The sequence below is a fragment of the Triturus cristatus genome, chromosome 2_1 (assembly GCF_964204655.1).
Source record: "Triturus cristatus chromosome 2_1, aTriCri1.1, whole genome shotgun sequence".
Taxonomy (NCBI): domain Eukaryota; kingdom Metazoa; phylum Chordata; class Amphibia; order Caudata; family Salamandridae; genus Triturus; species Triturus cristatus.
The window spans coordinates 536512834-536529353 of NC_140581.1; positions in this window are offsets into that span (position 1 = coordinate 536512834).

The window sequence follows — 16520 nt, forward strand, 5'->3', positions numbered from 1 at the left end:
ACCAGTTGCTAAGCCACTGATTACATGTGCATCACTGCACGCTGGGTCTTATTTGTGGGGGTTAGAGATAAGCTATCTGAAGTAGGTGCTGTTGACACAGCTGAGATTTTTAAAGCTACTCGGAAACATGCAACTGTATCCATGTTCGCCATGGGGAAATCTTATACTGCTGTAAACATATTGGAAGAGTTTCACAGCAAGGTTTTTGAATGGCTGCACCCAAGAGGGCTTAAGATTGGTTTTGTTTCCACAGATAATGGCTGTAATGTACTTAAGGCCATGGAGCTTGGCTCCTATTTCAGGGTTCCGTGTTTGGCGCACTGCATTAACATTATTGTTCAAGACTTTCTGAAAAAAGAAGCCATAGTCAGCAACTTACTGACCACCTGCCGAAGAATATGCACTCATTTCAGCCATTCTTTTAACGCTCGGAATCAGCTGAGGATCATTCAACGTGACTATAGAATGCCAGTCAAAGCACTCATCCAGGAGGTGGCAACACGATAGAACTCAACTTATTACATGCTGGACCGTCTGTTTGAGCAGTACAGGCCAATCAATTAATATGTCATGCGAAGAGGGGATGCTACTGTGAAAGGCATGACCATTCAGATGGACCAATGGTGCCTAGTTAAATGCCTGACTAAGATGCTTCTTCCTTTCGAGGTCTTCACACGTGAAGTCAGCAAGGAGACTGTACTATGGGCCAAGCTATCCCATTGTTGCAAATGCTAGAGCATCAGCTGAAGGAGGTGTCTGAAGCACACAAAGATGTAGAGGAAAAAAAAGAAGCATATGAGTTGGTGGAGAGCTTAGCCCGTCGCTTAGCTGACAATACAAGGGTGCAAAATAAGATTTTGTCACAAAAACATTACATTTGTGCCACAATTCTGGATACACGGACAAAATGGGAACTGAACACATTAATTCCTTTTTCAGAAATGGATGTTGCGTGGTATAAAACTTGGATAGCTGAGTCAGCGAGTAAGTTGGCTGCTAATTAAAAGCCCGCTAGATAAACCCACAACAAGTACTGCAGCAGGGCATCCGGCATCAAGTTCAACTTCGGAGCCTGAGGGCAGTGCGTTTAGCTCAGAACACTCACCAACACTATCGACAACAGCAAGAACTGGATCATTAGGCCCAGTAAAATTGTTACAGGATTGGTATTTACAGCAAGGCATTGGTAAGTCCAGTGCGGATACAGCGAGAAAAGAGCCCGAAAAATGTTTAGCACCCCTGAACATTGAGCGGATGGTCCAGGCCTATCTGGATGACCCAACAGAGGTGTATATTGATCAAAACCCATTGCGGTATTGGTATGTGAAAAGGGACCAATGGCCACTGCTCAGCAGGCTGGCGATAAACTATCTGGCTTGCCCTGTCATAAGTGTCTCTTCTGAATGTGTTTTCAGTGCTGCTGGTTCCATTGTAACAGTGAGAAGGACCAGTCTGTCGCCCAAAAACATGGAGAGATTAACCATGATCAAAATTCATCAGCACTTTATACCACTGAATTACACAATCCATGAATAAAGGGAGGAAGATGAGGACAGCGGCTCAGTTGATGGAAGTGGTGTGTTAGATGATGATTACCTACTTCTAGTTGAACCCCCAGTGTTTGAGGACGAGCTATACTTCCCTGACAATTAGGCTTGCACTTCCAGTTCTTACTGTCTTCCTCCCTTATTTTCTTTTATTTGTGTGACTGTCTTTCTGGTTAGAAACTTTGAATCACAACAAATCCATCACCACCGTCTTCTAATTGTTTTACTGCCATATACAAGTTTCGGCTGTTTGCATATCACAGTATACTCCTCCGAATCCTTCTCCTCCATCATCCTGAATCTCCCTAAATCCATTGCCCTCAAGAAGACAGATGATGATTGGATGATGCAAAATAGAAGAAAAAAGAAAATATTTCCTAGTCCCTCCAAAAAAAGTGGAACATGATTGATGATACCTACTATAGCTATCCTCCTTTCTGATCCGAGAGAGACTGCCCTTTAACTGAAGATGAGAAGGAACATGTAATGAATGATGCCATGCATTGGATGCTGACTGAGTGATTTTGTTGTTGTTTGTTGTGCATGAAGTTACTTCATTGTGTACTTTATGTAATATTCTACACACTAAAAGTCACTCAAGTCCCTTTTCCCTTCTTGTATTTTTAATAACGAATTTGTACTTCTACTGCAGGCCGATACATTGCATTTTGAATATAGGAAGGGACTCACTCTGTACACTGCAGACTGAGTTGAACAACACCATCATGATAACCACAGTGACATAGTATCTTCACAGTCACTCAGTACAAGGATCGGAGATGATTGATGGAATAAGTCAGGGCTTTTCATGAGTGGCATAAAAGGTAAACAAGTAAACAGCAACCACAGCAGACCTAAATGTCTGTGTAGCGGTGGAGTCAAGTGCAGCGGTGTTATGACTGCGGTGCATTGATTTAATCACTTACATTGTAAAATGCTATGTTGCTGGATCTGTGCTTTGTTCAACTCTTTCAAAAAATGTACGCTAAATGGAGGATGTACAAAGGGTGCCATCACCGTGGGCCTGCTCTGTCCTGTTGGTGTTGTAGGTTAATGCTGGAAACAGACTAGAATAGAGATGATGCATCCATGCCGCCTCGGAAAGTGTTCTTGTTGCATTACACCATAACTTGTGCATTTTTTTCAACTTGGTTTCTCAATATCCCTTTTGTTTTTGCATCTACAATTACAGGCCGGGCCTTACCCTGTGCTATACTTTGGAAAACAATGCACACTTACCTTACCAATGAATCTACATCTGCCAGGCAGGCAGTGGTGTCACCCAAGAGTGATGGACGGAGCATTCATGGAAAGGAGGACCAAGAGGAATGCTGAGATTCAACTCCCCATTTGACTAGGATAACACAGTAACAGTATCAACTTTCATCATCTTTTAAATAATTCGATTCATTTTGTTGTCTGCAATCATTACAACAGTGTGTTCTTGTTGTTATTATTAATATTATCATTAGGTTTGCTCTCTGTCTATAATTCATCCCTACAGATATTTTAAAATTTTCTTTACTATCTGTAAAAGTAAGCCCGGTAACACTGAACACAAACTGTATGTAATCCGGGTCTCCTGATCATCATCATGCATGCATTTCCTTTTTCTCCCTTAACATATTGATATGGATATGGTAGTCTACAAAGATTCTGTCGTTTGTTGTTTGTCCATGCGTACTGTTTTTCTTTTTCAAACTTTTCACCATACCCCCTTCCGAACCATTCAACAAACCCTAACCCTCTTCCCCCGGGCTGTGTGATTTATTGAGGTATGACTAAATTAAATGTACACCAATAATTTATCACAAGTTTGCTGGGGCGGATGTGGCAAAAGCAACAGTCCTTCAATTTCAAGGCAGGGCGGGGATATTCTTCTGCTTGCCCACCCATGAGCAGTATATTTGTGAGGTAATTTTGTTACAAAAGGAACCTAATACATCAGCATTAATTGCCGACATTGATTGGATTAATGGATTTGTTGTCATCCTCCTACATAGCACTAACAGTTACGCTTGTGTCCAGTGTACTGTAGGCCTAGTCGACACAACTAGAGTTTATAACTCTGTGTACTACTAGGCTATCCCCACCACAATTAAGTTTTGTTGTATTTTTGCATATTATTGTTTGGCGGTGAGTTCTGTACTGTACTTCATTCTACTACTCCTCGAAGAGTCTCTGTCAGGCTACTGACTGTCTCATTTTCTTTTTTTTGCAAATGCTGCTGCCAGTGTCTTCTACTACTACTACCACCACCACAACCATAGCATGTTAGGAAAGAAAACCATCATCACCATGCAGCCATCACTGTGCCTAAGTTAAACATCAAGCAAAGGTAAGAGAAGTTTGGGGGAGGCATAATTAATAATGAACATGTTTTCATTAATTCAATTTCACACACCCCTTTGAATCCAGTTGCAGAGTGCCTAGAGTAGAAGAGACAGTACTAGTAGGACAAGTCACTCAGTGAGGGGTGCCGCATCTATCTGTTTCTGTCTTACAAAGTCATCCAATTATTAAAATCAAACACTGGCTGTGGGCGTCCCTGCACCAGCAATAAAACAAGGATACAGTGTGATGTAAAACAGTAACCCCACCCAGAAAACATTAACAACATCGAATGTAAAGTAGAAAAATATTATTTAATACCCTAACAAAAACAAACTATGTAAAAAATCCCACAACACTTGACCCACCTCTCTCCCTAACCCCAACCAATGTCTGTAAAGAAAACATCAAACAAAATGTCCAATTGTCCAATGAAAAGAGAAAACCCAAGGCCCAATTCCCACCCACCCAAAGAATAATTAAAAAAGGGGCAATAAACAGGGTCTTAAGTTTGGCGGACTTTACTCTGGAGGACACGTACTTGCTCCTCCAGGCAGGCAACAGGGCGCTTCAATGCACAGCAGTTGCATCCACAGGGGGGGGGCAGCCCTGATGGAGGGGCTGCAGCAGGCAGCACTGATGGAGGGGTGGCGGTGGGCAGCTGCCAGACGGTGGCGCCGTACCACCACTGGAGGGTAGTGGCTGGGGCCCGGGGCATTGAAGGAGGCTGCAGCTGCTGCCGCCTCCTCCTCTTCCAGAACCACCAGCCGACGATATTCAGTCTGTATGGCCTCCAGCTTCCGGCGCCGGGCCTTGGCTGCCAACTCCTTCTGGTTTCCCCTTGGAAGGAGTAGCTATATATGAAGAAGAAAAAATAAAGACTGTTGTAAAATATACTCTTAGTAAAGCAGTAAGACAATTTATTTCTACACATAGTGTCACGGTAGCACTAGCAAGCACAGTACATAACATTTGTGGTATGTATCTATCCTCCCACTTTCTTGGACTTTAACATTTTTGGGAGTTTCAGGCATTCAACCAACCATGCATCTGATTCCTATCAGCCACCTATGCATGCTGCATGCATCCCACGTATCCTTCTCTGCCAGTCATAAATATTAAATCTCGCCCATCCTTCTTCCTTCCACTCTTCTTTCCCTTTTCGTTCAACCCATCCATCAAGGTCATCTGATCTGACTTTTAGTCTTCTCTATAATACTTTCACAGCTGAGTTGAAATCAAATAGAAGAGGACATTGGTTACTCAACACTCCCGCCGCTAATGCTTTTACCAATGCTAAGTAAAGGGTGTCTTCAACCGTTCACAACAACTTCTTACTTAGTAAGTCTCAACTGTACAGTAGTATACAGTACACCCTTGCAGTGAGTGTAATGTCAATAAGTAAGGATTAGGAATCTAACTTATCACCGCCCACCACTGCTGCTGGCTCACCCCCTGCAGCTCCTCCTGTAACTGCCGCATCCCCTCCTCTGTCAGCAGCCGCGTCGCCTTCGCCGCTGGCCCCGGCACTGGTGGTTGGTAGTGCGCCTTGAAAAAACATTACACATTTTTTAGGTGTCATATACATCTCTCCCTCTATTTTTCACTAGCAAGATTGAAAAATAAGTTAATAGTAATACATACATATACAACATACATCACTAGTACAAATCAGGTAGTAGTAGAGTAGACAGTAGTAGTTATATGGTCCCTAGGGTCATTCTAGTCTTTGCTTAGTTAGCCCGAGCCATGCAACCATTTTACCTTTGTGTCTTTTATTTTTGCACACGTGTCGTTACCTCGCAGCTTGTTGTATAAAGAGTGATGCCTTTGAGCCCACATGAGCTCATACTGCTACTGCCTAAGCGCTGCGTACAAGGTAAACAAAAAAAGCCACTTTGTTATGGAGTTCTGGTGTTAGTCCATATTGCTTATCCAAAATGCTACACTTTATGGCACGACTGAGATATGCTTGCAATATACTAACTTGCACCATTTTTCTCCTAACAGACGGAAGATTCCCTTCTACGAACCAGAGCCTTGCAGAGCTTATGATGTAACCAGAACTAGCATCTTCTAAGGTGAGGGGTCCACAGAATTCGCTCAGAGATCTTCATTTATAATTTTATATAAACTATATTCCTACAAAGGGGATGGTGGTGCTTCCACCACTGTTCCGGTGTGAGGAAGGTCCAACCTCCCATCACCAACATCCTATTTTCTTGTGCAAAGTTCTGTATGTGGAAAATCCCTACAACAGTAGTAGTATGTCCTATCCTATCAAAATAGTAAAATCTGGTTGGGCATTTTTTTGGTGGGAATTGTCGAAAAGCATCAAGATTAATAAAGCCTCAAAGATTAAGAAGAATAGAAGGAGTACAAGAGGACAACCCAAATGACTGGACTCAATGGCTAGAGCTACTGGTGAATCTGAGTTTTATTTAAAACCTTTTAAATAAAGAGTGGCCAATTGGGCATGCTTAGTTACAGACAGACTATTAGTAGTAGTACAGAGAGTCATAGCAGAGGCAGTTAGAGGCAGGGATAACAAGAATTTAGAAACAGATAGTCTAGATCAAAGGATAATTGTTGGTAAAAAATAGCATTAGGAAATGGAAACAATAGTTCGGAAAAAAAAATACGGTGCAGTAAAAGTTAGTGAATAAGAATTATTAATATTAAAAAAAGGAAGACTTACTGGGGTCAGCAGAAGAGCACTCATTCTGGTCCTCCTGTCCTTGGTGTTGTGGACTGCTCCCGCCGACTCTGCCCCCGTCTTCTTGCCCCGGGGTGCTGATCATGAAAGATATAAGAAAGAAAGAGACAAGCATTGATGATTGGTGTGAAACTAATAAAATATTTTTAAAAGACTGTCAAAAAAACATTTGTGTAAACAACAATTGCAATAAAATTGACCTATCTAATCTGGTCGACAAGTAGTATCGGGGGATTCGCGGACCGACTAGTTATTATTTATCTACACTAATCCAGTGTTCCATTCTGATTCCAGAATACTAACTAAGCCTAAGTAGTACGTACCACCTGACCTAGCCCACCTATTCCAGGCGTGCCAATTGTACATTAAGTAAGCATTTCCACTTCTTTTAGTCCTCAAAAATGCATAAATGGAGGACACATGCCTATTACCACTCACTGAACAAACTGCAAAAGGTTCTACTAAGGACTGGGGTAAGCACTAGCAGCACTCAGCAGCACGTGATGTAACAGAGGGGGCATCATGCGTCGTAGACCACTAAAAAATAACAAACTCATAATAAGTAACTAAACCTAAGTATCAATCCACCCCTATCTCTTAGTGACAGGACAAAGGAAGGACTAGAGTCACTCTAGTATTAACTAACTTACGTTTTCTAAAATAAACTCTTACATAATCATGCAAAACGAGCGCAGACGCAAAGTTGCAAATAACAAGATTAGTAGCGCAGAGCACCTGTGTCATAACAATCACAGAAGACTTTTAAACGTAAATTACCTGTAATGTAAGCATAAATATATTCGCAATATATAACACAGAGCAGAAGAACAGACACAAAGTAGTAATAATTAAATAGCTACTCACCAAGACCCGGGACCTCCACTCCTAGCAGGTCCAGCAGGTCCTGCTCCCGGTCCAGGATATCGGACCACCGGTGCATCAACTGGTTCTGGCTGCGCCGGACACCAGAGCAGCGAAACACTACCCGGCGCACCTTTCCCCACCTCTGCCAATGCTCCCAGAGCCCGTACCCAGACCCAGGCCTGCCGGCTGCTGCCAGGGTTAAGGGGAGGTGGCGCAGCACCAAAAAAAACAGTGAGGCCAACTCCACCTCCCCAAATAAGGCCCGTGTCTGCACCCCTTGTGGGCACCGCCTTCCTCAAGGAAGGCGGTTGCGGCTCTGGTTGCGATGCACCCTGTGGCACTTTGCCATGGTTCTGGGGTAGGCGAAGCGCAGAAAAGAAAAGGTAAAAATTAAAAAAGTAAGTAAAAGAAATGAAAAAAGCAGGTAACAGAAAAAGAGTGCAATAGTAGTTAAAAAACACACAAAAAGTAGACAAGAACAAAAAATATAGAATCAGGAAAATAGAGAGAGAGATAATAAATAAATAAAAGTTTTCAGAAACAAATGATTGAAAAGATAGAGGGAGGATTGAAAAGCAGACCCCGAACCATAGCAATAGAGTGAAAGACAAGATGGCCGCGCCCATTGCGACCGCATGGGCAAGTTCGCAAGATATTTTCCCCCCGAGCATGCAAAAAGCGTTGCGAACGCATAATACGCGTTACCGAACAGGAAATACCTATCGTGGAGTGGCGCGAGCATGCATTGCGCGACCCGGAACAGGAAATAGCATCGCAAGTGGACAGGACAAGTGAAAACAAGATGGCCGCGCGCATTAGCGACTGCATGGGCAAGTTTGCGACACATTTCCAACGTGATCATGCAAAAAACATTGCGAACAGGCGGGACAAAACCTTCCGCATCTTTGCGATATTTCCGCATGTTCGCTGAGATTTTTAACATTTTTGCGAAGATTTGCGTAACGCGATTATGCACATTCCGCCCACCCCTAGTGAATTACCACCTATACGCAGATGACACCCAAATCTATTTCAAAATCAATTCACCCAGTGACATCCGTCACCTAAATGTCACTCTAACCGAGATCCAAACTTGGTTCAACGCTAACCACTTAAAGCTCAACCCGAAAAAAACGGATAATACTATTCTCTTCAAAAAGTAACCACCGACCAACCCAAGAGTGGCTCAAGAAGCTGGATGCCCTAAACTGCCCCCTCATCCTATCCAACTCAGTTAAGTCTCTAGGGATTACCCTTGACAAGAACTTATCAATGGAGGCCCACATCAAAAACTCTACAAAAGGTGCGCTTTTCTCTCTAAAACACCTCAAGAAATTGAAACCTTTCCTTCCCCAAGATGATCTCATGACAATAGTTCAATTCCTAGTTCTCATTAAAATTGACTACGGGAACGCAATCCTAACAGGAACTCCAAAAGCTCACCTAGCCCCGCTAAGGGCAGTGCTGAACATGGCAGCTCGACTCATATCTGGGGTAAAAAGATTTGAACACATCACAATTACCCTCAACTCCCTCAACTGTCTTCCCATGGAAGGCAGCTGTATTTTCAAGCTGGCCTGCATCACACACAAAACCCTTCACTCTACGTCCCCCAACTACCTAAACAACAAACTGGCAAAAGCAGGCAAACCAGAACTCTGAGAAGCTCAAACTCACTCCTTCTTATCCCTCCAAAACTGAAAAAGAAAACCACTCAGTGCCGATCCTTTTCTGGCAACGCTCCCAGGATGTGGAACGCTCTCCCTAGAGACCTCAGATGCAACCGCTCCTTCTCCTGTTTCAAAAGGGACCTGAAACTCCATATCCTCAACAAATACTTTGCCATCCAACGTCAACGAACCTAGACTTCAATATCTGAGTTGACTCCTCCCTCACCTGACATTCAAGGATAGATGGTGACCGGATTATGTTAGCCACCTTCGTTTGCTTTTTACTCTCCCTCTCCTGCACTGTTTACCTTATTTTTATGTTGTACTTATATCTCTGTTTGCTTCCTTACCGCCTGCCTACTATGTAATGCATTTTGTCTTCTGTCCCTACGGTGTGTATGTAAAGTGCTCTGATACCCACGGGTCCAGCAAGCGCTATATAAAACTTTTTAAATAAAATAAATCACACTCCTATTTACTCACCTATACAGTTATACACACTCCACCTCACTTATTCAAACACATACTTTCACTCTTATACAAAAACTAATAAAGCACACACTCATGCATATAGCCACTCTCACAATCACTCTCACTCACATATAGTCATTTATATACTCCAACACTCATATATACTGCCTTTCACATATGCAGTTACATATGCAGTTACTCACACATGTACCACTGAGGCATCCATTCACTCTCCAACACACCCATACACACACTCAACCACCCATAGAGCACTTCACAGATGCAGTCTTAAACCCATACACCCAGTGAATCACCCACTCAAAAATCTATGCACAGAGTCATACCCCCACCCACCCACACAGACACTCAGGCACCCATACAGATACTCAGACAACCAATCAATAACCCATACAGACCCTCATTGAGCTACTCACCAACCCATGCAACCGCTTAAACACCAACTGACAAACTGAACTGTGTGAATGTCTGTATCAGTCACTAACCCATAAATTCAGTAAGATACATTTAATCACTCACTTATACAGTCAGTCACGCACCTACTAAATCATCCATTCAGACACTTATACAGCCACTCATTCTTCAATACACCTTGGCCTATATATATATATATAGCCGAAATGCATCATGCCTTTAAGCTGTGTGGAATAAACGCTCCTGAATCTTTTCCACGTGTGGCCTCCTCCTTTTCCTGACTGAAGGGGTTTTGTGCATGTTTTCACGCCGTCCAGTGGCGTGTTGGGAGGCACCATCCTACAAAGTGGCTGAAGTACTGCTGGAGTCTGCTGTTGCAGTTTGTTCACTTTTCCGAGGATTCGGATTACTTCAGCCCACCTTTAGAGTGAGATATTTCAAGGCTGCTGTGCACTACAGTTCGTGACTTCACGTAGAGCAGGTCACATTGTTTTCCTGCTCACGGCCTGCTGAATTCCCATTTCATAAGGCTTGGACGTCTAAGGAGAGATAAGGAAGCGTTTTTGGGACACTTTAACACCCAGGATTATTTTATTTCGGACACTCTGCGCTAGTCCTGCCCAGCATTTCACTTCATCTGGACAGAATCCATCATGTCCATCCCTGCGCAGCATCCATCCCGGTGAGGTGGTTTCTGGGAGTCGCAGTGTATTCACACTGCTTCTGATGTGCGATCATGTGATAGGGGCTGGCTGGTACTCTCACCAATCAGAGAGCGCAGGACTATTTGAAAGTGCGGGTGTGGCAGCATCCTGATTACTACAGTGGCATCCGAAGAAGGCGTCATTAGCCGAAATGCATCATGCCTTTAAGCTGTGTGGAATAAACGCTCCTGAATCTTTTCCCCGTGTGGCCTCCTCCTTTTCCTGACTGAAGGGGTTTTGTGCATGTTTTCACGCCGTCCAGTGGCGTGTTGGGAGGCACCGTCCTACAAAGTGGCTGAAGTACTGCTGGAGTCTGCTGTTGCAGATTGTTCACTTTTCCGAGGATTCGGATTACTTCAGCCCACCTTTAGAGTGAGATATTTCAAGGCTGCTGTGCACTACGGTTCGTGACTTCACGTAGAGCAGGTCACATTGTTTTCCTGCTCACGGCCTGCTGAATTCCCATTTCATAAGGCTTGGACGTCTAAGGAGAGATAAGGAAGCGTTTTTGGGACACTTTAACACCCAGGATTATTTTATTTCGGACACTCTGCGCTAGTCCTGCCCAGCATTTCACTTCATCTGGACAGAATCCATCATGTCCATCCCTGCGCAGCATCCATCCCGGTGAGGTGGTTTCTGGGAGTCGCAGTGTATTCACACTGCTTCTGATGTGCGATCATGTGATAGGGGCTGGCTGGTACTCTCACCAATCAGAGAGCGCAGGACTATTTGAAAGTGCGGGTGTGGCAGCATCCTGATTACTACAGTGGCATCCGAAGAAGGCGTCATTAGCCGAAATGCATCATGCCTTTAAGCTGTGTGGAATAAACGCTCCTGAATCTTTTCCCCGTGTGGCCTCCTCCTTTTCCTGACTGAAGGGGTTTTGTGCATGTTTTCACGCCGTCCAGTGGCGTGTTGGGAGGCACCGTCCTACAAAGTGGCTGAAGTACTGCGGGAGTCTGCTGTTGCAGTTTGTTCACTTTTCCGAGGATTCGTATTACTTCAGCCCACCTTTAGAGTGAGATATTTCAAGGCTGCTGTGCACTACAGTTCGTGACTTCACGTAGAGCAGGTCACATTGTTTTCCTGCTCACGGCCTGCTGAATTCCCATTTCATAAGGCTTGGACGTCTAAGGAGAGATAAGGAAGCGTTTTTGGGACACTTTAACACCCAGGATTATTTTATTTCGGACACTCTGCGCTAGTCCTGCCCAGCATTTCACTTCATCTGGACAGAATCCATCATGTCCATCCCTGCGCAGCATCCATCCCGGTGAGGTGGTTTCTGGGAGTCGCAGTGTATTCACACTGCTTCTGATGTGCGATCATGTGATAGGGGCTGGCTGGTACTCTCACCAATCAGAGAGCGCAGGACTATTTGAAAGTGCGGGTGTGGCAGCATCTTGATTACTACAGTGGCATCCGAAGAAGGCGTCATTAGCCGAAATGCATCATGCCTTTAAGCTGTGTGGAATAAACGCTCCTGAATCTTTTCCCCGTGTGGCCTCCTCCTTTTCCTGACTGAAGGGGTTTTGTGCATATATATATATATATATATATATATATATATATATATATATATATATATATATATATATATATATTCACTGAAAAAACCATAGGTTTCAGGGGTGTTATAGTTAGCTGGACTTTTCACTTGTACAAAACCATTGAAATTCCCCCGTTATAGTTAGTTCAGCTAACTATAACTCGCGCGCCCGCAATGCACTGCTGATGACGTTGTGGAAATATGGATTTTTCTGGTCAGTTATGTCCCCTATCTTGGACCCCAATGGTTCTATGTGCATGTTACAAGTACATGTATGTTCCCTCTAGTTCCAGTTATGAAGACGCAAATACATGTGCGTCCACCGTTAACATGTCCTCTGTTGATCCGCCATGAATGGGCCGGATATTCCATTCCTAAGTACGAAAGGCCACCGCCTTTATATGGTTCACTTATGCCATTTTACAGTCCAGGCAAGTAGGCCCTGATTCTGTCATCAAGCTTCTGTTGCCTTCTGCCTCTGAAAGCTCCAGTCCGAGCCTGCATCTGTGACCATGAACTTTGTCTCATTCTCTGCGCGGCTCACGAAGCCTGACATCAGCTTGCTGCCTGCCAAAGAACTGTATTTCACCTTCGAAATTATCTGCTCCGTTCCCTGCCCGATGCATTCCTGTCTAGTAGTTTAAGTAAACATTCTTCCAGCTACCGAGCAAAGGCTCGGCTTCTCTGTCCTTATGCAAGTAATTCATAGCCCTGTTACTATGGAAAATTCCTGCCCTCGCATCTAGTGTAGACACTTAGACGCTTGTGCACGCACACACAGTCAGTATAGAATAGATTTTGTCCAAGAGTCCTTCCTTTGTGGATAACATAGTTCTTTAAACATAGGATGTTAGATATGATTTGGGATTAGGTTGACTTGACCCCCCAGACTTCTTGTCTCCACATGTAGAGCTAAATGTCAAGTCCCCCTCACCCCCTAGTTGCACGTCAATCACACGTCATACTGCTGCGCGCGCATCTATGCCAAGTATAATCTTATGGATCCACCTATATATGACATCATAACCAATTATGTTCCTTTTTATTCCTCATTACACCCATTTTCGGTTACGCATGTGAATCGTCACCTTCCTTATCAATTGTTACGCCTCCCGCATCTATTTTCATTGTAATGTATGTTCTATAAAAGTCATTTCTTGTCAATAATGTATGTACTTCACTTCCTGAACCTCCGTGGTGATGGAACTTGGAGCAACCGATTATAATCGATCATTGGAATAAAGCCCATTCCGAACCTCTAATACCACGGATTCTGCCTCTTATTTACTGAGCTATTTTATTATGTTTCCGTATCAAATTAAGTCCCGGTAATTAAATTATTTACCACATGAATGGCGCCCGAATAGGGACACTTTCTCATCTCACGCGCCGGCGGTGAGTTGCAGGCCCGGTCTCCTGCCACAGCTGGACGGACAATTACGCGTACCAGCAGGATTTCCTGTGTCTCCCTCCGGTCAAGCGGGGGCGACTGAGGCTGCGATCAACACCCAGACGAGGCGGTGAGAAGTGCGAAGTATCCCGACCAGAGCCTAGCTGAGAGAGCAAGATCCGAGGTATACAGAGGCCCACCAGTTTCCGAAGTCCCAAGTCGAGTCCAGTGTCCGAAGCGTTCGAGTCGAGTCCAGTCCGGTTCAAGTTCAGTCCAGTTTCTGAGGCCTTCCGTTTCCGAGCTACCCGGTGAGTACCATTACTGGGGAGGCATTCTGACGTGCACATAGGTTGTGCCGGTCAAGACGGGTTTGGGTACACAAATCCGGTCTGCACTGTTTCAGCAGTGTATCTGTACTGTTTAGCAGTATATCAAGTATATATAATTCAGAATGATTCAGTTAATGTCGAGTATTATGTTTAGTGATTTAAGTTCTCCTTAGATCGTCATCATTGTTCATTGTTCAGGTAAATGTTAAATGTTAAATGTTTTAAGTACGTTCTGCATATTGTGGTATGAATGACTGTTCATTATTGTGATTACTGTATTAAGTTTGTTCAAGATCAAGTATCAGATCAGTTCTCAATATGCCGCTCTTTTCGAAACTAAGACAGATCACAACTAGAAAAGGGGTACTCGAAGAAGCTGTTCCCATTCCTCCTAGGGACACTCCAGGGTACTTCATGTATCATAAACATGGCCTAGACGCCATATTATTTCTTGATCTATGGGTAGACTACACTAAGGAATTACCAGAAAGTCAGAGGTGGCCCGCAGCGGGGACCTGGGATGCAGAGTGCATCATGAAAGTAGAGGAAGAATTATGGAAAAAGAAAGCTAGATAATCACAGAAAGACGCCATTGAATTATGGCGTAAAGAATCACATAGACGAACAGAAAAAGCACGTAGACAGGAAGAGAAGAGTAAAGAGAATTCTAATGAAGTCCGAGAAAATCTATTAATTAAAGAAGGTGCACGAGTGAAATCAGAACAAGTAGACAGACAAAGAAATGCCCTTATGAATGGTATGTATCCCCTTCTGACCGAGGGATTGCCTAAGGCTACTCCAGAGATACCAAAAGACTTGCCAACCCCATTGTTTCCAATAAAGGTACATCCTAAGGGGCATCCTAGAACCGCAGAAGATGTTTTTCTTTCCTCATATTTAGATGACGCGGCTCCCGAGTATGCTAATCCCGCCCCACATAGACCGCCTGCCAGGGAGGTTCAACGCCAAGATCCAGTACCCGTATCGTTACAGCAACAAGTTCTGACACAAGTCCCGGCAAGCACATCTGTTTCTGCATCTGCTCCTACAGCTACTTCTATAGCTGTATCCACGCCTATAGTTGCTGTATCACGTTCAACGAATCCTTTCACGCCCGATACCCCAGACGGGGCTACGGGAGGTGCTACCAATATCTTTTCTACGCCACCTAGAATAAATAAACTTACTTTTCAAGAGTCAGCACATTCACGTACCCCCAAACTCATAAATGCCCGTACGCTTAAGGAACTTCTTATAGATTGTAGATATGACCCTGTGCCCGGAAAAGAGGACGAAATGACCCTAGCATCATTACGTATCAGACGAGCCGCAGTGTATTTAGGGAAATTACCAGGAATGACTGCACATCTAGATAATATATATCATTTTGTCCAAACCGGGCGAGATTCTGAATGTATTAACAGAGCTATGGAATACCAGAAAGTGGAAATACAGGGGGAACTGTTGCGTTTCCTCATAAATTGTGTGATCAGAAATCAAGACCGACCGGGGGTAGACCCGGAAGCAATGCAGATTCTTACCAGATGGAGCCAGAATATATCAGAAGGGAGACATGATAAGCAAAACTGTATAATAGCCATGTGCCGAAAGATCCGTAAAGAAATAGAACGCCTACACGAAGAAAGATTAGCGGTAGATCAGTTCGAACAAAGCGAGGAAGAAGCATCAGGACTGCCCACAGGACAGTCAGAAACTATAGCCTATGTAGGTAGAAGAAGATCTTGTAATAGTACTAGATGTCTTACTGATCCGATACGTCCGATGTGTCTAGAAAATAACAGGAAATTTCAAACACCAATAATAAATATAAGGTCTAACGAGCATTCATTCCAAGCAGCAGATAAATTACTCCGAGAACGAAGGGGTTATCATTTTCTCGATTCTATGGATGAACAAGAATTAGCCAGGTCAGCTGTCCATTGGGTTGACAGTCCCGGGAAGTATAGTGATGACACAGTAGCTCACACATTTTTGAATCTCACCCCAGATGAACAGCGTTTAGCTGGGATTTATATGATTCAACAACTTCTTATACTATATAAAAGCCAACATTCAGATCCTGGTCCCTTACCTGATATATTGACCGAATTACTCACGAATAGATGGAGAGGTTCAGGTACTAAGCTAATTAAAGAAATACTAGAATCAAGAAAGCAGTACATTCTTTTTATATGCCCAGAACATGTCTCACTGCCCATCAAGGAAAGAACCATGTATTACATGGACAGACAGAATCCCTTACGAGAAGTGCACCCAATAAAGGGCGAGGACAATGAGTTTAAACGTGTATATGTGTATACGCCCATATCGAAAATAGAATTGTTGGAAATGAAGAAAGTGGTACCTAGTCATGACAAAGACCCAGCGGGTTTCCACCGAGAAATTAAAGACATGTTACTCATGGGAGAGTATACCTATCCCGACATTATGACAATATTAAAGGTATTGATGCCTGCTGGCATTTATGAAAAACTCAAGGAAAAAGAGTGGGAG